Source organism: Panthera pardus, unplaced genomic scaffold (assembly GCF_024362965.1).
Source record: "Panthera pardus isolate Hobbes unplaced genomic scaffold, ASM2436296v1 HiC_scaffold_24, whole genome shotgun sequence".
Classification (NCBI taxonomy): Eukaryota; Metazoa; Chordata; class Mammalia; order Carnivora; family Felidae; genus Panthera; species Panthera pardus.
In genome coordinates this window covers 128,192,013-128,214,278 of record NW_026526810.1, presented here as the reverse complement: position 1 = coordinate 128,214,278, position 22,266 = coordinate 128,192,013, and positions in this window count along the sequence as shown.

Genomic DNA, 22,266 nt, shown 5'->3' with positions numbered 1-22,266 from the left:
AAACCAAATGAAGCCAATGGAAAGGGGCATCATACATGTTAATAGAAGATACTTAAAGAATCAACTGCGGAGTGGAGGGACGTTCTGAGCCTGGACTTAGAGTCAGGCAGAACCAGATTCAAGACACTCATTTTAGGACCAATCTTTTAATGTCCTTGAGTCTCAGGTTCTGCATCTGTAAAATGAGAATAAAACCTGCTTGGTCGCTGAAAGACTTATTGGGCAGATCAAATGGTCATGGATGTGAAAGTCCTTCTAAATTAAAGTCCTTTTAGTTAAAGTCTTTTTAAAATTAAAGTACTGTACATTTGCCAACCGCTGTGACCACTCTTTAATTCAAATAACCTAAATAATTTGTGAAAGCTAAGAAGCAATGATCAAAGCACGTTGATTTAGCAAAAGCTATGGAAACAATACTGTAAGAGTTGAGCAGTTGTTTTCAGTGCTAATAACTGTGGTGACTAAATCAATATCAATATTTTTCCATCTCACCAAAAAAGAATAATCCTTGGGGCGCCTGGCAGAGTCAGTCGGAAGAGCATGAGACTCTTGATCTCTGAGCTGTGAGTTCAAGCCCCACGTTAGGTACAGAGATTACTTAAATAAATAAAATGTTTAAATAAAAATAATTTAACAATTAGAAAATAAAAAACTTAAAAAGCATAATCCTTATTTTAGGGAAAAGGATGTTAAATTGAATATGATACATACAACACATTCAAAATAAATCTTTGACAATTAAGAAAAAAATATGTGACCACATATCAAGAAACGATGTTTCTGAATAGCCTGAAAAAGTCTTCTGACAGCAAGGAAACTGCCCATTATGCACACAGTGGCAAAGCTCTATAATAGTGGCAAAAATGTTAACAATTTAGCTCTTTGGGGTGCGTACACAACTAAGACTAAATCACCTCACTGATTGACAGGTTGGTCTTCCTAACCAGGCTGATCACCCTACACCATTGTTCATTCCTAAAAATACATCCCAGAGAAGTTCCATTTTTCAGTCAAAGATAAATGGTGGTGTAAAGAATAATGCTGACGAGTTAATTTGGGGTAAAAATAAACTAGAACCATTCTGAAAGAAAATATGAACATAATATAAATCTTTGAAGATATCAAATATTGTGTGATTAAAAGAAGGCTCAATGATTTACTCAGAAATTTCTGGAAGGCTTGAGGCTTTGATAAAGAAAACAATTGGAAAAAAATTTAATGGTGTCCTATGGGTAACCCAGAAAGAAAGCAACAATGTGTTGGAAACTACTCTTCCATGGCCTGCTTACTAATCTTGCTGTTTGTCATGAATTAAAACCTCCTACTACCCCACTGAGAGTGTAACATTGTTAAGGGGTACAGACTCAGGAGTTAGATAGCCGGAGTTTGACTTCCAGCTCTGCTTCAGTGTGACCTTAAGCAAGTTTCTTCTCTGTCTCAATTTTTCTCACCTGCAAAATACTCATAATAATATAGCTACCTCAAAGGTTGTTGTCAGGATTAAATGAGTATACACAAAGAATCTAGAATAATCCTTGACACATTTTAATGACATGAGAATCTAGAATAATCCTTGACACATGTGTTTGCTTTTGTTAGCATTACTGTTCAAGCCATTGAAATGTACCCATTCCATTAAGGCTAGTTCTGACTGTTTCAAACCCTTCAAAGCCTGAAATCATCTGTATAATTGATACCCTAATTAACAACCTAGGCTCTTACAACCTCAACCTTCTAACATGCCTATTGAGCTAATTCACTAACCTGGATCATATCCATTATCCACTTTCTCCACTCCAACAGAGGACCTAAATTACTACTTCAAACAAAGATGAACCTCTACTTCCCTTTGTCTCCACCTACCTGTGTCAACCTTTGTTTCTTTTATTCTACTGCAAAAGGAGTGCCTCTCCTCATTGCCAGGTGAAATGCCCTTTTCTAAAACTATACCTCTAATTAAAAATGCTCCCATGAATTGTCCTGTCTTTCCAACATTTTAAGTCTCTATCTTTTCTTTTAATTTTTTTTTTTAATGTTTATTTTTTTATTTTTGAGACAGAGAGAGACAGAGCGTGAACAGGGGAGGGGCAGAGAGAGAGGGCGACACAGAATCTGAAACAGGCTCCAGGCTCTGAGCTGTCAGCACAGAGCCCGACGCGGGGCTCGAACTCACGGACCGTGAGATCATGACCTGAGCCAAAGTCGGACGCTTAACCGACCAAGCCACCCAGGCGCCCCAGTCTCTATCTTTTCAATGGATTGTCCCATTCTGGTCACAAACATGAATCCTGGAAAAGCTGTACCTATCATAATAGCGAATCAGTGATCTCCATTTCTCCACCTACTGTCTCCATTTCTTCAGCATCCCACCTATTAGCAACTTTTGCTGAAACAGTTTCTTTCAATAGTCACTAATAATTTCCTAATACTCTATTACAATTATCTTATCTCTTGATGACTAATTCCAGCATTTCAAATATCTCCCTATTCATTTTTAAAACAACCTCCTCCCTTAAGTTCTATACTACAATGTTCTGAAAAATCTTCCCCAAACCTTTTGATGTCCTTTTGTTTAATGAAGTTATTTCCCACATAAAAATATAAAAAACAATATAACCACAACTTTTGCCACTACCCAGTGCCATTAGATCTTAATATAGTCATATTTTCATTAGATACTTTATTTAAAAGAAATAAAACATTTTATTTTTTTAAGATTTAAAAAAAATTTTTTAACGTTTATTTCTGAGAGACAGAGAGAGACAGAGCATGAGCAGGAGAGACGCAGAAAGAGAGGGAGACACAGAATCCGAAGCAGGCTCCAGGCTCTGAGCTGTCAGCACAGAGCCGGATGAGGGACTCAAACCCACAAAGTGCAAGATCATGACCTGAGCTGAAGTCAGACGCTTAACCGACTGAGCCACCCAGGCGCCCCTAGTTTTTTTTGTTTTAAGTAATATCTACATCCAGTGTAGGGCTCAAACTCACAACCCCAAGATCAAGAGTCACATGCTCTACAAACTTGAGGCAGCCAAGTGCCCCAAGAAATGAAACATTTTAGATTCATGAGAAGCCCCCATAAAACTTTCCTAACTTTGTAGTTAATCAAACCTTCATATATCTATACTATTCAATTATTCATTCAGCAAATACTTATTGAATACTATATATATATATCTCCCTGGAGATACTATAGAGAACAAAGAAAACACCAATCTCTGCCTTCATGGAGCTAATAGTCTAGTGGAGAAGAAAAAAAAAAATTAAATGAGGTAAACATATAGAACACTAAAAACTGATAATTGCATAAAAGAAAAAATGCTACCCCAGGTAAACAAGATAGGAAATGTTTGAAGAGATTGGAATTCTGGATAGGGTAAAATTTCAGATAGGGTAGCTACAGACATACTATATATATATCTGCAGCCCAAACTATAAGAGTTGTTTCACATATTTTTTTAATTTATATAATTAATACTATACCATACATATCTTTCTGAGAGTTAACACTTTTCAGTCAACATCGAACTTTGACTTAATCACATTGGCACATATAGCACTAGTTTATTCATCTTTAATATTGTATAGGATTTCATTTTATAAATATCCCACAATTTATTTACCTCCTGTCTTATTGATGAACATATGGGTTATTTTGCCATTTTTTCCTATTACCAAAAAAAAAATGCAATGATCATTCTTACATATGTATATATGTGCAAAAATTTGTTTTAGGATATTCTAAACTTCAACTTTTGCTAGCTATTGCCAAATTTCTCACTAAAATTATTGTATCAACCTGTACTCCCCTCCAGGTTCCACTTGCAGTATGTCCAAATAAATGATTCCTGGACCTACCCTCTCAAGGATAACAGCTACAAACTGAATAAAATACAAAAACAAAACAAAACATAACTTACCTGAAGCAATTGAAGACCAACCAAAAGCAGGTAGATTCTAGAGAGATGATAACACTTGGAAGAAGTAAATGGCACAGGAATATGGGTTTCCATTCTCTATTGCTTTTAGACTGGATGATGGCTTCAGTTTGTGCCACACAGGGTGGCTAAAATTCCAATAGCTTGCTCACAGATATTTTTGGTCTGAATTACCAAAGCACAGAGTTTAAAACAACCATATCTACTGGAAATGGAAAGGGGAACTGCAAGAAAGTGAGAGCCAGAGAGAAGGAAATATAAATTATGTGTCTCTGTCCAAATCTCTAGCTGATCCCTGAACCATACACATGCAGAACTGTGTGCAAACAATGACAATGCAGATAGGAATAAAAGAACTAAACTCAGACTTAAGCTGCCACCAAAAAGTTAGTTTGTAGTTTTACTCTATTTAAATTATCTACTAAAAAAAAAAAAATCAACACCTTTTAGAGGAAAATAACAAAATACAGAATCTTCACAGCATAACATTTACAATGTCCAGAATACAATTCAAACTTATTTGACACATAAAGAATAGGATCTTTTCTCAAGAAAAAAAAGAAAAAAGAAAAAACAAGATCCAGAGTTGGAATTAGCAGACAAGGATTTGAAAGCCTAATTCTGCTCAGTGAGGCAAAAGAAAATATGCACATAATGAGTGAAAAGATAGGAATGCCAGCAGAGAAATAGAAAGGTTTTTTTAAAATTTTTTAATGTTTATTTATTTCTGAGACAGAGAGAGACAGAGCATGAGTGAGGGAGGGGCAGAGAGAGAGGGAGACACAGAATCAGAAGGAGGCTCCAGGCACTGAGCTGTCACCACAGAGCCCGACGCGGGGCTCGAACTCACAAACCATGAGATCACGACCTGACCCGAAGTCGGTCTCTCAACCAACTGAGCCACCCAGGCGCCCCGAAAGTTTTTTTAATAAAAGAGCCAACTGGAAACTTTAGAACATAAAAATACAGTATTTCTAATTAAAATTTCACTTGGGTGGGCTTATGACATAAAATAGATGAAATAGTAAACCTGAATATAAATTTATGGAAATTGCCTAATATGAAGAAGAGAGAGGGGAAAGATGGTACAAAATGAACATACCCTTGGGACCTTTGGGTCATTAGCAAAATGTCTAACACGTGTGTAGTATTAGTCATAGAAGGAAAAGATAGAACAGGCAGAAAAAAAATACTTAAATACTGGCTGGAAAAAATAACCCAATTTGGTGAAATAAAATTTACAGATTCAAGAAGCCCTGAAAACATCTAAGCAGGAGAAATACAAAGAAAATCATGTCCAGCTCCCATTAGATTCAACAAAAACTGACCATCAACAAGGCATATCATAGTCAAATTCACAAAATACTCAGGCAAGGAGAGAATCATGAAAGCAGCAAGGGGAAAAAAGTCCTTAACCTATAAGGAAGACAGATCAGGTTTGCAGCAGACCTATCCACAGAAACGTGGCAGGCCAGAAAGGAGTGGCAGGATATATTGAATGTGCTGAATCAGAAAAATATGCAGCCAAGAACTCTTTATCCAGCAAGACTGTCATTCAAAATAGAGAGATAAAAAGTTTCTCAAACAAACAAAAATTAAAGGAGTGTGTGACCACTAAACCAGCCCTGCAAGAAATTTTAAGGGGGACTCTCTGAGGGGAGAAAAGATGAAAATATAAAAAATAAATAAATAAAGACCAAAAGCAACAAAGATTAGAAAGGACCAGACAACACCACCAGAAAGTCCAACTCTACAAGCAACATAATGGCCATAAACTCATATCTTTCAGTACTCACTCTAAACGTCAATGGACTCAATGCTTCAATCAAAAGACATAGGGTAACAGAATGGATAAGAAAACAAGATCCATCCATATGCTGTTTACAAGAGACCCACTTTAGACCTAAAGACACCTGCAGATTGAAAGTAAGGGGATGGGGAACCACCTATCATGCTAATGGTCAACAAAAGCTGGAGCAGCCATACTTATATCACACAATCTAGACTTTAAAATATAGACTGTATCAAGAGATGCAGAAGGGCATTATATCATAATCAAGGGGTCTATCCACCAAAAAGACCTAACAATTGTAAGCATTTATGTACCAAATGTGGGAGAACCCAAATATATAAATAAATTAATAACAAACATAAAGAAACTCATCCATAGTAATACCCCACTGACAACAATGGACAGATCACCTAATCAAAAACTCAACAAGGAAACAATGGCTTTGAATGACACACTAGACTGGATGGACTTAACAGATATATTCAGAACATCTCATCCTAAAGCAGGAGAATATACATTCTTCTCCAGTGCACATGGAACGTTCTCCAGAATAGACCATATACTGGGACACAAATCAGCCCTAATCAAGTACAAAAAGATCAAGATCATACCGTGCATATTTTCAGACCACAATGTTATGAAACTCGAAATCAACCACAAAAAAATTTGTAAAGGTAACAAATACTTGAAGACTGAAGAACATCCTACTAAAGAATGAATGGGCTAACCAAGAAGTTAAAGAGGAAATTAAAAAGTATATGCATGAGCACTGGGTGTTGTATGGAAACCAATTTGACAGTAAATTTCATATATTAAAAAATACAAAATAAAAAAAAAAATAAAAAAAATAAAAAGTATATGGAAGCCAATGAATATGATAACACCACAACACAAAACCTCTTATGACCGCCTTTACTGCATCTGGGACGCAGTAAAGGCGGTCATAAGAAGAAAGTATATAGCAATCCAGGCCTTCCTAAAGAAGGAAGAAAGATCCACATAAGAGTGAAACCATGGGGGAGGGGAAGGAAAAAAAAAAAAAAAAAAAAAGAGGTTAGAGTGGGAGAGAGCCAAAGAATTAGAGACTGTTAAAAACTGAGAACAAACTGAGGGTTAATGGGGGGTGGGAGGGAGGGCAGGGTGGGTGATGGGTATTGAGGAGGGCACCTTTTGGGATGAGCACTGGGTGTTGTATGGAAACCAATTTGACAGTAAATTTCATATATTAAAAAATTAAAAAAAATAAAAAAAAATAAAAAAAAGAAGGAAGAAAGATCTCAAATACACAACCTAACCTTACGCCTTAAAGAGCTGGAAAAAGAACAGCAAATAAAACCCAAAACCAGCAGAAGACAGGAAATAATAAAGATTAGAGCAGAAATTAATGCCATCGAAACCATAAAAACAGTAGAACAGATCAATGAAATGAGAAGCTGGTTCTTTGAAAGAATTAACAAATTGATAAACCACTAGCCAGTTTGATCAAAAAGAAAAAGGAAAGGACCCAAATAAATAAAATCAAGAATGAAAGAAGAGAGACCACAACCAACACAGCAGAAATAAAAACAATAATAAGAGACTATTATGAGCAATTATATGCCAATAAAATGGGCAATCTGGAAGAAATGTACAAATTCCTAAACACATATACACTACCAAAACTGAAACAGGAAGAAATAGAAAATGTGAACAGACCCATAACCAGTAAGGAAATCAAATTAGTAATCAAAAATTTCCCAAAAAAACAAGAGTCCAGGGCCAGATGGCTTTCCAGGGGAATTCTACCAAACATTTAAGGAAGAGTTAACACCTATTCTCTTGAAGCTGTTCCAAAAAATGGAAATGGAAGAAAAACTTCTGAACTCATTCTATGAAGCCAGCATTACCTTGATTCCAAAACCAGACAGACACCCCAATAAAAAGGAGAACTACAGACCAATTTCCCTGATGAACATGGATGCAAAAATCCTCAACAAGGTATTAGCCAACCGGATCCAGTAATATATTAAAAAAATTATTCACCACGTAAGTGGAATTTATACCTGGGATGCAGGGCTGGTTCAATATCTGCAAAACAATTAATGTGATTCATCACATCAATAAAAGAAAGGACAAGAACCATATGATCCTGTCAATAGAGGCAGAGAAAGCATTTGAGAAAATATAGCGTCCTTTCTTGATAAAAACCCTCAAGAAAGTAGGGATAGAAGGATCATACCTAGAGATCATAAAAGCCATATATGAACGACCCAACGTTAATATCATCCTCAATGGGGAAAAACTGAGAGCTTTCCCCCTAAGGTCAGGAACAAGATAGGGATGTCCACTCTCGCCACTGTTATTCAACATAGTATTGGAAGTCTTAGTCTCTGCAATCAGACAACACAAAGAAATAAAAGGCATCCAAATCGGCCAGGAGGAGGTCAAACTTTCACTCTTCGCAGATGACATGATACTCAATATGGAAAACCCTAAAGATTCCAGCAAAAAACTGCTAGAACTGATTCATGAATTCAGCAAAGTTGCAGGATATAAAATCAATGCACAGAAATTGGTTGCATTCCTATACACCAACAATGAAGCAACAGAAAGAGAAATCAAGGAATCTATCCCATTTACAATTGCACCAAAAACCATAAAATACCTAGGAATAAATCTAACCAAAGAGGTGAAAAATCTACACACTTAAAATTATAGAAAGCTTATGAAAGAAATTGAAGAAGACACAAAAAGTGGAAAAAGATTCCATGCTCCTGGATAGGAAGAACAAATATTGTTAAAATGTTGATACTACCCAAAGCAATCTACACATTCAATGCAATTCCTATCAAAATAACACCACCATTCTTCACAGAGCTAGAATAAATAATCCTAAAATTTGTATGGAACCAGAAAAGACACCGAATAGCCAAAGAAATCTTGAGAAAGAAAACCAAAGCAGGAGGCATCACAATCCTAGACTTCAAGCTATACTACAAAGCTGTAATCATCAAGACAGTATGGTGCTGGCACAAGAACAGACACTCAGATCAATGGAACAGAATAGAGAACCCAAAAATGGACCCACAAACGTATGGCCAAGTAATCTTTGACAAAGCAGGAAAGAATATCAAATGGAATAAAGACAGTCTCTTCACCAAGTGGTGCTGGGAAAACTGGACAGCAACACGCAGAAAAATGAACCTGGACCACCTTCTTACCCCATACACAAAAATAAACTCAAAATGGATGAAAAACCTCAATGTAAAACAGGAAGCCATCAAAATCCTCAAGGAGAAAGCAGGCAAAAACCTCTTTGATCTTGGCCGCAGCAACTTCTTACTCAACACATCTCCAGAGGCAAGGGAAACAAAAGAAAAATGAACTACTGGGACCTCATCAAAATAAAAAGCTTCTGCACAGCGAAGGAAACAATCAGAAAAACTAAAAGGCAACCGACAGCAGAATAGGAGAAGATATTTGCAAATGACATATCAGATAAAGGGTTAGTATCCAAAATCTATAAAGAACTTATCAAACTCGACACCCAAAAAACAAATAATCCAGTGAAGAAATGGGCAAAAGACATGAATAGACACTTCTCCAAAGAAGACATCCAGATGGCCGACACATGAGAAAAAAAGGCTAAAAATCACTTATCCTCAGGGAAATACAAATCAAAACCACAATGAGATACCACCTCACCCCTGTCAGAATGGCTAACATTAACAAGTCAGGCAACAACAGATGTTGGCAAGGATGCGTAGAAAGAAGATCTCTTTTGCATTGTTGGGAATGCAAACCGGTACAGCCACTCTGGAAAACAGTATGGAGATTCCTCAAAAAGCTAAAAATAGAACTACCCTATGACCCAGCAATTGCACTACTAGGCATTTATCCACGGGATACAGGTGTGCTGCTTCGAAGGGACACATGCACCCCATGTTTACAGCAGCACTATCAACAATAGCCAAAGTATGAAAAAAGCCCAAATGTCCATCGATGGATGAATGGATAAAGAAGATGTGGTATATCTATACAATGGAGTATTACTCAGCAATCAAAAAGAGTGAAATCTTGGGGCGCCTGGGTGGCGCAGTCGGTTGGGCGTCCAACTCAGCCAGGTCACGATCTCGCGGTCCGTGAGTTCGAGCCCCGCGTCAGGCTCTGGGCTGATGGCTCAGAGCCTGGAGCCTGCTGCCGATTCTGTGTCTCCCTCTCTCTCTGCCCCTCCCCCGTTCATGCTCTGTCTCTCTCTGTCCCAAAAATAAATAAATGTTGAAAAAAAAAATTTTTTTTAAAAAAAAGTGAAATCTTGCCATTTGCCACTATGTGAATGGAACTGGAGGGTATTATGCTAAGTGAAATTAGTCAGAGAAAGACAAAAATCACATGACTTCACTCATATGAGGACTTTAAGAGACAAAACAGATGAACATAAGGGAAGGGAAACAAAAATAATATAAAAACAGGGAGGGGGACGAAACAGAAGAGACTCATAAATATGAAGAACAAACTGAGGGTTATGGGAGGGTCTGTGGGAGGGGTGATGGGCTAAATGGTAAGGGGCACTAAGGAATCTACTCCTGAAACCATTGTTGCTAACTAATTTGGATGTAAATTTTTTAAAAATAATAAAATTAAAAATTAAAGAAAGAAAGAAAATCACGTCCAGGCACATCAGATTCCAAATGACAAAAACCGAAGATAAAAAGGAAATATTGGAAGCAACCAGAGAAAAATGACAATTGCATACAAGAAAATATCAATTCTACTAGCTATTGATTTCTAATCAGAAATAATGGAAATCTGAGGGGGGCTCCTGGGTGGCTCAGTCGGTTAAGTGTCCGACTTTGGCTCAGGTCATGATCTCATGGTTTGTGAGTTCAAGCCCCATGTTGGGCTCTGTGCTGACAGTTCAGAGCTTGGAGCTTGTTTTGGATTCTGTGTCTCCCCCTTTCTCTGCCCCTCCCCTGCTTGCTCTCTCTCTCTCTCAAAATAAATAAATAAATAAACATTAAAAATATTTTTAAAAGAAATAATGGAAATCAGAAGATAATGAATCACATCTTTAAAGTGCTGAAAGGAAAAAGGAAGCTGTCAGTGCAGTATTCTATATCCAGCAGAAATATACTTCAAAATGAAGACAAAATAAAAACATTTCAGATCAAAGAAAACCAAAAGAATTTATCATCAACAAATTAGCACTCTAGGAAATGGTAAAAGATACTCTTCAGTCTGATGAAAAATGATACCAGATGAAAACTCAGATCTTCTCCCAGACTCTGGCTTGTTTTTCATTTGTTTGTTTACAGTCTTTATTGAACACAAGTTTTAAAATGTAAATGTAGCCAAATTTATCAATGTTTTTCTTTATAATTTGTGCTTTTTGTATTTCAAGAAATGTCTTTCCTATCTCCAAGGTTGTAAGATATCCCTATATTTCATTCTAAAAGTTTTAAAGTTTTACTTTTACATTTAAGTGTTAATTACAAATTAAATTTACCTTTGTGTATACTGTGAGGTAGGGTTTACGTTTTCCCATATGGATAAGTATCATGCTTAAACATTTACTAAATTCTTCCCTAATAATTTCTTTTTTTTTAATGTTTATTTATTTTTGAGAAAAAGAGAGAGAGACAGACAGACAGACAGACAGACTGTGAGTGAGGGAGGGGTAGAGAGAGGGAGACACAGAATCTGAAAGCAGGCTCCAGGCTCCGAGCTGTCAGCACAGAGCCCAATGCAGGGCTCGAACTCATGAACCATGAGATCATGACCTGAGCCCAAGTTGGACACCCAACCGACTAAGCCACCCAGGCACCCCTTCCCTATTAATTTCTAATCCCATGCCAACTTTGTCATAAATCAACTTTTCATATATGCATGAAACTGTTGCCTACAGTTTTCTCCTTTTCTTCCATACTATTTTAAATATTAAAAAATTTCTTTTTGGGTGCCTGGATGGCTCAGTTGGTTAAGCATCTGACTCTTGATTTTGGCTCAGGTCATGATCTCACATTTCTTGGGTTCTAGCCCCATGCCGGGCTCTGCACTGACAGTGTGGGACCTGCTTGAGATTCTCTCTCTCTCCCTCTTTCTCTGTCCCTCCCCCCCACACTCTAAATAAATAAACTTTTAAAAGTTTTATTTTTTCCTCTGCTCATAGACTGTGTTTCTAGTCTTTTACTGATTACTTATTTTAAAATAAAATGCTGAACTATAAATTTTTCTAAGAAACTCAAACTATCAGTATTTCTATCATCTTTGAAATTGAACATGACTCCCCATTTTGTTATTGTCTAAAGTTTGTTTGCCTTTTAAAATAAAACTTCTCATTCATTTCACCAACATATTTTGCAACATATTTTATTAATTTCTGTGCTCACAATTATTTCTTGTATACCATACCTTACTTCTGAGTTCACTTTTCTTTCTTACTGAAGTACATTCTTTATTTTTTTTAAATATATAGCTCGAGAATTTCCATATACTGAAATGTTTCTCTTTTGGTCCACACTTTCAAATATATTTAGCTGGGTATAAGATTCTAGCTCAAAATCATTTTCCTCTCAACATTTTGAAGATGTTATTTCATTGCTTTCTGGAATCCTCTATTGATGAAAAGTTTACTGTCACTCTAACTGCCTTTTATTAAATAATCCATTTCTCCCTCTCAGTAGCATTTAAGATATTATTTTGATCATCAATGTTCTGCAGATCCACTATGATGTGTCTACATGTAAATTTATTTTATATTGTTTGGTATTAAGAGTACGCTTTCTATCTGAAAAGTCATGACATTTTTTAATTCTGGAAAACATCTACCATTTTCTCTTAAATATTTGTTCTCTACTGCTTCTTCCCTTTTCTTGTTGTGGGATTTCTGTATGATATTTCATAACCTCTCATTCTATCCATATCTCCCAACTCCTTGCTTATATTTCTTATCTTTTTACCTCTCATGGAGCATTCTGAGTAAATTCTTCTGAATTATCTTTTAATTCACTGATTCTCTTTGTGTCCAACCTGATGTTGTGTCCCAACTATTGAGATTTTCATTTCAATGATGTAAATTTTTCATTTTTATATATTTAGTTGTATTATTCATATCTACTTGTTCTCATTTCATGTACATTGGATATTTGTTCACAATTTTTTCTCTCTACGAATTTTAGTCCTTTAATCTAAAACATACTTGTTTTAAAGTCTTTGATAGCTTGTTCCATTAAAAATAAATTTATTTATATTGAATTCATCTTATAATTTTCCTCTTGGCCATGTTTCTTGCCATTAGACTTATTTGTGTAGTCTTTGTTTTAAGGTATCTTATTTAAGAGGATTTTGTTCTCATTTTTCTTTTTCTCTCTCTTTTCCTCTGTTTTCAACCTTTCCATACCAGCTCTCATGCCAGCAGATAAGATTATTAAATAGAAATATCACAAATCAGCAACAAGTGATTGGGCAGTTTTGATTCAGTCCAAATCTCAAGGCTATCTCAACACCTTCCTGAATCTCTATGTTTACAGTGTGCTCTAAGCTGTATGTATCCCAAGCAGGAGCCAACAGTTTTGGGTTTTTTTTCAGACTCCTCTTAAGGTGGAGTAGGGCTGGGGAAAGCAGAAGACTTCAAGCAGTAATTGTAGTTCCAGTTACTGTCTTACATGAAAAACTTTAATCCCCATTACCTTGGAAGAGCTAAATCCAAAATACCATTGCCTACTTTTAGCCTGGAGTCCAGTAGGCTTGTGACATCAACTCTACTCAAAATTTCTATTTCAGTTGTTTCCAGTATAAATTGGTATTTATCTTGTTTTGAGCTCAGCCATATTTTATCTATCATTACTATAAGTTTAGGCCCAATGCATAAATATACTACCATCTTGGCCAAGTAGAATCTGACTACTTCTCCACTGACTCCTCCTTCATCTTTTGCATTCTAGTCCCCCCAAATGGGAGTCATTTCTCAAAGCATCAGCCTTGGAATTCTTTTCTTTTCTCTAAATATCTCCCTCCTTCAGATATATCATCCATTCCCCTGCTTCAACTACAACTTACATGTTGAAAATTCTCAATTCTCTTTATTTTTCCCCAGCCAGTCTGCCAAGATTCAAGCTCAAATTCTTAACTATTTGATAGACGTTTATATCTGGATGTCCCATTAGTACCTTAAATTCAATATATATAAACCATGCATTATTTTCTTATCCCCCATCAACACCTTTTCCTGATGTTACTTATTTGTTTTTAAATGTTTATTTTTGAGAGAGAGAGAGAGAGAAAGAGAGCGAGCATGAGCGGGGTAGGGGGAGAGAAAGAGGGAAACACAGAATCTGAAGCAGCCTCCAGGCTACAAGCTGTCAGCACAGAGCCCAATGCGGGGCTCAAACCCACAAGCTGTGAGATCACGACCTGAGCTGAAGTCGGACACTCAACCGACTGAGCCAACCAGGCGCCCCCTGATTTTTATTTATCATAATGGAGCCATTATTCTCAGTGTTACCTAGACTTGAAATCTCAACGTTGTCTTATTCTCCACTATACTTCATCCATATACACTAATCAGGCTTTGCTATGGACTGAATGATGTCTCCCCCATCAAATTTATATATTAAGCCCTAACCCCCAGTATGATGATATTGGAAGGTGAGGCCTCTGAGAGAATTGGGATTAGACAAAGCCATGAGAGTGGGGCTCTCATGATAGATTAGTGTTCTTACAAGAACAAGAGGAGACAGAGCAGAGCTTCCACTCTTTCTCTCTCTCTCTCTCTCTCTCTCTCTCTCTCTCTCTCTCTCACATGTGAGGACACAGTGAGAAGGTGGCCATCTTCAGCCACCCTCACCAGAGAACTAAATTGCCCAGCACCTTGATCTTGGATTTCCCAGCCTCCAGAACTGTGAAAAACAAATTTCTCTTGCTTACGCCATCAAGTCTATGATAGCTTATAGTATTAGCAGACTAATAAAGACTAAGTCACATCATTTCCTTTTCAGAATCATCCTCGAGTTCAATTCTTTCTTGCCATGTTTTTTACTGTAACACTAATCCATTTCTTCTTGATTTCACATATGAATCATTGAAACTTCTTCCTTGGTAGTTTCCCTAATGTTACTCTCACTCCACTCTAATCCATTCTTCATGCTGCTCCAAGATTAATCATCCTAAAGTAGTATGTACCATAGATCCCAGTACCCTATCCTATAGTCAAATTGATCCTTGTGATTTCTCATCATTAAGCCTTTATTCGTGTCATTCCCCTTGCCTAGAATTCCTTTCTGTACATTTCCACGTATTAAAAGTCTACCTCTACTGTTCAATTGCTTATTTTAGCCATAAAAATCCTCAGCATTCACTCAGAAAAAATTTCTCCTTCACTGAACTCCCACAATGCTCCGCCTGTGCTATTCATATGGCTCTTATTTGTTCACTTATACCACATACTTATGGCATCTATTTACTGTTAGTTCCTTGGGAATGGGGTCATTTACATACTGACATCAAACCTAAGAAAAGGCTTACCCACAAGTACAGTAAAAAGAATAAAACCTTTGAGATAAATTGTTATTCAAATGTTGGCTCTGCCAGTGCTTAACGTTGGGTGTATTAAATTTCTCTAAATACTAAATCTGTCAAATACCATGCCTGATACCCCTGCAGCTTCTTAGGTACATTGACCCAAAACAGCCTCTACTGAAAGACTATAAGAAGTTCCTTCCAAAAAGATTCCCCCTCACAGAAAGGTAAACAAAACTGTTTTCAAAATGAGCAAGTTAATCATGGTAAGTGAAGAGCACAGATATATAAATAGGCAAGTAGGGATCCCTGAGATAGGTCAATGGTAGACCACTCACAAAGACCCACAGACTGAGCTTCTAAGGTTCCTAAAACTCCCAAGAATTATGAATGACCATCTCATTCCAGGCTCTATCTCAGCTTGTCATGGTTCCCAGTCTTCCTCAGGCCTAGTAATTTAGCTTTTCCCAGACAACTATTAACTAAGATTCCTGTTTCCTATATTCACAAGCACGCATGCACGCACACACACACACACACACACACACACACTTCCTTTATTTGATATAATAATATTTGCATATCTTCTTATAGATGTGCAAATATTACCATATTATTATACTAAACTATTAACATCATGAAATAATATGTTATTATATTTTATATTAAAAAGTAGAGCCACAATTCCTCTTAGGAGGTCAACTGTATTACTCTAGTCTAAATACTCTGACAAGTGCTTGGGAAAAGAAAGTCTTACAGATTTGGGTGTGGAAAGAGCTATTCTGCCATGGGTAAAAGGTATTTTCCTATTATTCATGATAAAGTGAGAGAAAAGAGAAGGAGAAAGTAGAGACAGAAAAATGATAGAAGTCTGTCCAGTGCTTGATCTGACTCCTTTCTGTTCTCCCCTGAATATTCAACAAAGTTAGCTAAATAGTAAAAAGTCTTGGTGCAAAGGGATATTTTGTGGAAAGAAGAGTCTGGGCTTTATGGTCAAAACAATATGAGACAAAACTTACATAATCTCAGAAATGCAGGGATAGAGGGTGACAGAAGCATGATAAAACATGACAAAGGAACAAGTAAGTACCAAAGAAAGGCCGATTTAACCAGGCGTCTACTGCAAAGAAAGATCCCAATTAATCTAGGATTGCCCCCACAATAAAACTTCCACTGCTTGTGGTAAGTTTGGGTTCCATAGAAAGAAAGGGGCCACAGCTAACATGCCAAATTCCTTGTATCTGTAAAATGGGTAACAACGACCACCTTTAAAGGTCAGATGTGAGGATTAAATGAAATATACATGTAAATTGTTTAGCATGGTGCTTGGCACATATTAAATGTGTAATAAAATTAGGCCTCTTTTTTTCCTCAAAAATTGTAAGAGATGAACAGGAAAAAATAGCAAAAAAAAATGACTGTACAGAATAGACTTACTATTGATTCATGTTGTCTAATTTGAATAGGGCCTAGCAATCATTTCACATATTTCTTTTTGATTCCCTAGTAGCCATTCATCATTCTGTTGTGGACGATTTCTTCTTTTAAAATTTTCTTCTTCCCCAGTATTTTACCAAGAAAGTTTACATAACCCAAAGTGAGTTCCCCTGTTTACCCCAACATATACCTTCCATTTCATATTCATTTCTACTTCATGTCTGTGGGTACATGAAGCAATTCTTTAGGTTCTTACCTATCCAAACCCTATCTATTATTCAAAGAGCAGCTTTCCCTCCTACATGAAGAACCTCCTGACAACTGCAGCTGTTACTGATTTCCCTCTCCTCTAAAACCCTTCAACATTTATAGACTAAAACATTCAGGAAATCCTAAACTATCTTAGATACTCAACACTTCATTATGGTTTTGTCTTGACAAACCACAAGTGATTTACCAGGTGCAACTCCTGTGAGCCACAATACCTCTACCACACTGCCCCAGGAACATGCAACAGACATCAGGTACATAGAACTCTCTAGTCTAGTCTGCTACTCAAAATTTCCATCTTAAATGAATCACTGGGCCTGCTTATGTGATTAGGCTCTACCAATTACTGTAGACATTTCCTATTTCTGCCCACATTTCCAAGTTTATGTGTAAAACTTATGCACCCTTCCAAGTTTATGTGCAATATTATAATCCAGGCCCCAACTCTGTCTCTTCGACATAATGTTGTTGCTTCACTACCCTGGATGCCCTACCTCAAATTCCCTTGGCATACAGTCCTCCTGGTTACACTCAATCTTGTGCCAGGGGCAAAATCCCACCTAACTGGTTTACCCCAATCTGATAGATTGGACTAAATCACAAGATTCTCATGGCATGCAAAAATATATATCTTATGCTTCTGTATATCCACATCATGTAAAACAGAGCAGCTAAGTTCTTCACAGGTACAGAGAAGATGTCAGTAAAAAGAGGGAGTAAGAACTTCTGAAAATTCTTTTCCATAAAAGCAAAAGGAAAACTAGCAAAAATGGTCGGAATCGGTTTCTGAACTCTGGAAATTAACTAAAGGTTTCCAGCAATCCAAGCAGCATTTTAAAAACAAACAAACAAACAAACAACCACAAAAACCCTGAGTCTCAGTAAGAAGAGAGAGCTTTGTGGCATTTTAACTTGCCCTAGTCCAATCCCCCACTCTCCTGCTCTGAGGCAGCCTTGAAAACTAAGAGACTGCAATCGCAGTGAAAACTAGCATCTGGCAGCCACTGATTGGGATAGAATCAGCTGGGGGCTTCTTCAAAGCCCAATTCAAAGAAGATTCTCATTATCTGGTCTGCCTAATGGCTTCCTGGAAGATTGCACTTACAAAGTTGTCTGTGTTTAACCTGACTTGGGAGTTTGCCCAAATGCAAATACAAAAAGACTTTTCTTGAGGCATTTGTCAAAAACAATCCCTGGCAATTTTTTAACTTCACAGCTGCCTGAGGGGGTGTATAATATTTGGGGTAAACAACACGGCAACCAAAAAGCTTAAAAGGAAAAGATGGAGAATGAGATGTTGTAGGGGCTTTGAAAAGCTCCAACATATTCCTAAAAATCTAGACGACCATCCACACATAAAGGGCTGTGTATATGCCCAAAGGTGTGCAATGCTCAGGAAATACCTGAGAAGACCCTAAGCTCTCACCTCTGGCTGATCATAAGATATTATACATGAAGTGAAGGCTAAGATAGAGTTGCCACTTGCCTGGCTGAGAGTTGAAAGTTTACCCCCAACACACACACACACACGCACGCACGCGCGCACACACACACCTTCAACAAAGACTGGAAGGCTTGTTGGTTATAAACAGTTAAATCTCCATCCAACAATTAACTGACTGCTAAGCTAACTAGAGACTTCAGTGGCGACACACAACAAAGAATACAGACTTTACATAATTAATTAAGAAAACTCACTAGCTAAACAAGCTATAACAAAACAATAACAATAACAAACCCTGGGAAAAAAAGAAGAAAAACCAGATTCCTAGAGTTACTACATTACGTGATTTTAAATGTCCAGTTTTTGACAACAAAAAAACTGAGAGGCCAAGAAACAAGAATGTATGACAAGTATACAAGAAAAAAAAAAGCAACCAATAGAAACCGGCCCTGAGAAAGCCCAATGTCTGGACAAAGACTTAAGTCAGCTATTTTAAATATGTTCAAAGAACTAAAAAACAAAAAACAAAAAAACCCACACATATAAAGGACTAAAGGAAAGTATGAGAACAATGTCTCACTAATTAGATAATAGCAACAAAAAGGAAAACTTTTAAAGAGCCAAGGAGAAATTCTGGAGTTGAAAATAGTGACTGAAATGAAAAATTCAGTAGACAATCTCAGGGAAAGATTTAAACAGAAAAAGAACATCAGGGAGCTTGAAGACAAGCCAGTTGACAGTGTTCTGTATGGGAAACAACAAAAAAAGTAATTTTAAAAACTGAACACTGCCTCAGAGACATGTGGGACATGATCGAGCATACTAACATATGTGTAATGGAAGTCCCAAAAAGAAAAGAAAGATACAGACACATTTGAAGAAATAATGGCCGAAAACTTCCCAAATAGGATGTAAATATTAATTTACACATCCAAAAAGCTCAACAAATGCCTAGTGGGATAAACGCAGAAAGATCCACACCTAGACACATACATCACAGTCAAAAGTCAAAGACAAACAGAATCTTGGAAGCAGTAAACAAAAAGCAACCCAACACTTAACACGTGAGCCTCAGCAACATTAACAGCTGATTTCCCGTCAGAAACCGTGTATACTAGCGGTGCCTAAGTGGCTCAATTGATTAGGTGACAAACTCCTCATTTTGGCTCAGGTCATGATCTTGCCATTCGTGAGATTCAACGCTGCATCCAGCTCCGTGCTGACAGGGCAGAACCTGCTTGGGATTCTCACGCGCTCTTTTCTCCTCCCCTACTCACGTGAGCACTCTCTCTCAAGATAAATACACTTAAAAAAAAGAAACCATGTATACTAGAAATGGTGGGTGATATATTCAGGGTACCAAAAGAAAAAAAGTTATCAACCAAAAACTTTATCCCCAAAAATGAAGGTGAAATTAAGATACTCACAAATAAACAAAAACCTAGAAAATTCATTACTAACAGATCATCCTGAAAAGAAACATTAAAGAGAGTCCTAGAAAAGGAAATGAAAGTACTCAAATCCACAAGAAGAAATAGAGTACTGTAAAGGTAATTACATAGATAAATATAAAAGGCAGTAAAAATGCATTTCTTGTAACTCTTTTTTCTCCTATATGATTTAAAATGCAGCTGAGTAAAGCAATAATCATCAATCTATGTTGACATGAGGATAAAATGACTTAATACAAGTAACACTCTTAGAAAAGTACCTGGCACCTAGTGAGTACTTAATGATGAAGTATCATTATTATTGTTATCAGTTATTATTCCTGTGTGTGAAACTTCGGTGGAGATAACCACATAGCTAGAGAAGGCTAACCAAACCTGATGATCAATGAGATCATAGATTTCACAGTCAAATAGCCTTCACTTCTGTCTTGAGAATAGTAGAACTATTTATTGGTGGAAGCTGGCAGTTTGAAAGAAGTCATGGGTTCTAGGAATTCTATTTAGAAGACATTTAGCTTGAAGTGATGGTGGAATGGAACATTCAAACATCCCAAAGAAATCTAAAATAATTGGACTGGAGTTTGAATAGGAAGTAAAAGCCTAGAAATTATCATCATAAAAGTGATGGTTGAAGTAAAGGGATAACAGTAGCTTCCTAAGTGAAATAGTATGTATACAGAATAGCAGAGGGCCAAGGATTGAGACTTCAAAGAAAACTGAAGAATGGGGGTGGGGGGGGTGGGGGAACTGGGCAAAGTATAAATATTTTCTAGGAGGAAACTAGTCAATCATACAACAAAAAGAAAAATGATTCTTGAATTTCTAAGAATGATGTGGCTTTTAAAAATTGGTTCAATTTAATTGTTTCTATAAGAAGATTCTAAAGAAAATGCTAAAATAAAAGATCCTCTACAGTATACCTAAGAGGTTTTTTCAAAGATTTTATTTTTAAGTAAGCTCTACACCCAACATGGGGCTCAAACTTATAACCCCGAGATCAAGAGTTGCATGCTCTACTGACTGAGCCAGCCAAGGGTCCCTCCCTAGAAGAGTTTATACATGCATACTTCACATGACTGTGCTCCTGAAATGTAATTTCACCAAGAAAAATAGCAAGCATACTTAAGTAATGCTTTAATGTCTTTATCTCAAAATTATTCTTGACAGGTAAAAATTTTGGAAATAAGCCTGTGTCATTTGGCTCACTTTGATAAAGAAGGGAATCTTATTTCCTATGTTAATTATGAAGAACTCTAACCTTTATTCTCAATAAAATATTAACTGAAGTCATCAAATGTAAGGACCAGTTTCTGAAAAGAGCCCTATTTAATGACTGAATGCTAGGTTATTCCAAGAAACATTTAATGAATCCTATTATGTGACATAGATTCTGTTCCTCATTCTCTGGAATATCAAAGTCTCTCTCTGCTACCTGATGCAAAAGACCATAACTAAGAAGCTAATAGGAAATTTTGGGGTGCCTGGGTGGCTCAGTCGGTTAAGCGTCCAACTCTTGATTTTGTCTCAGGTCATGATCTCATGGTTCGTGGGTTCAAGCCCCACATTGGGCTGTGCACTGATGGGTGGGTGCAGAGCCTTCTGGGGATTCTCTCTCTGCCCCTCTCCTGCTTGCGCACACACTTTCACTCTCTCAAAATAAATAAATAAATGAACTTAAAAAAAAAAAAGGAACAGTATTCTTAAAAAAAAAGAGAATGTATACTTTTCTGTGTAAAGATATTGTACATCTTTTCATTGATCTATTCCCAGGGTATTCTTTTTTATACTACTGTAAATGATTGGATTTTTTATTTCATCTTATAACTGTTTCTGGCTGATATACAGAACTATAATTGATTTTTGCTTAGTGACCTTCTATCCTACATCTTGCTAAGCTTATTTATTAACCCTAATAATTTACTTGTACATGTTTTTGTTGTTGCTGTTGTTGTTTTCTAGAGAGAAAGAGACAGTGTGCAAGTGAGAACAAGAGGAAGAGGGAAAGAGAGAATCTTAAGTAGGCTTCATGCCCAGTGTGGAGCCTGGGTGCAGGGCTCAATATCAATACCCTGAGATCATGACCCGAGCTGAAATCAAGAGTTGGATGCTTAACCAACTGAGCCACCCAGGAGCCCCAACTTGTACATGTTTTTGGATATTCTTGTACACAATTATCTGCAAATAGTGACAGTTTATTTCTTCATTTTAACATATATTCTTTTTCTTATTGCACTAACTAGCACTTCTAGTACAATGCTGTAGAAAAGTACAGGTAGGCATCCTTGTCTTTCACATAAGAATAATCCCTTTACTTTCAATTTTTAGGATTGTGTCTCTAGTAATATAGGTGGATTTTTTAAACCAGTATGAATATTCTAGTAGATAATTTTGATTTGTTAAAATTTTTGATTGGTAGTAAAATTAAACAAAAAGTCTCAG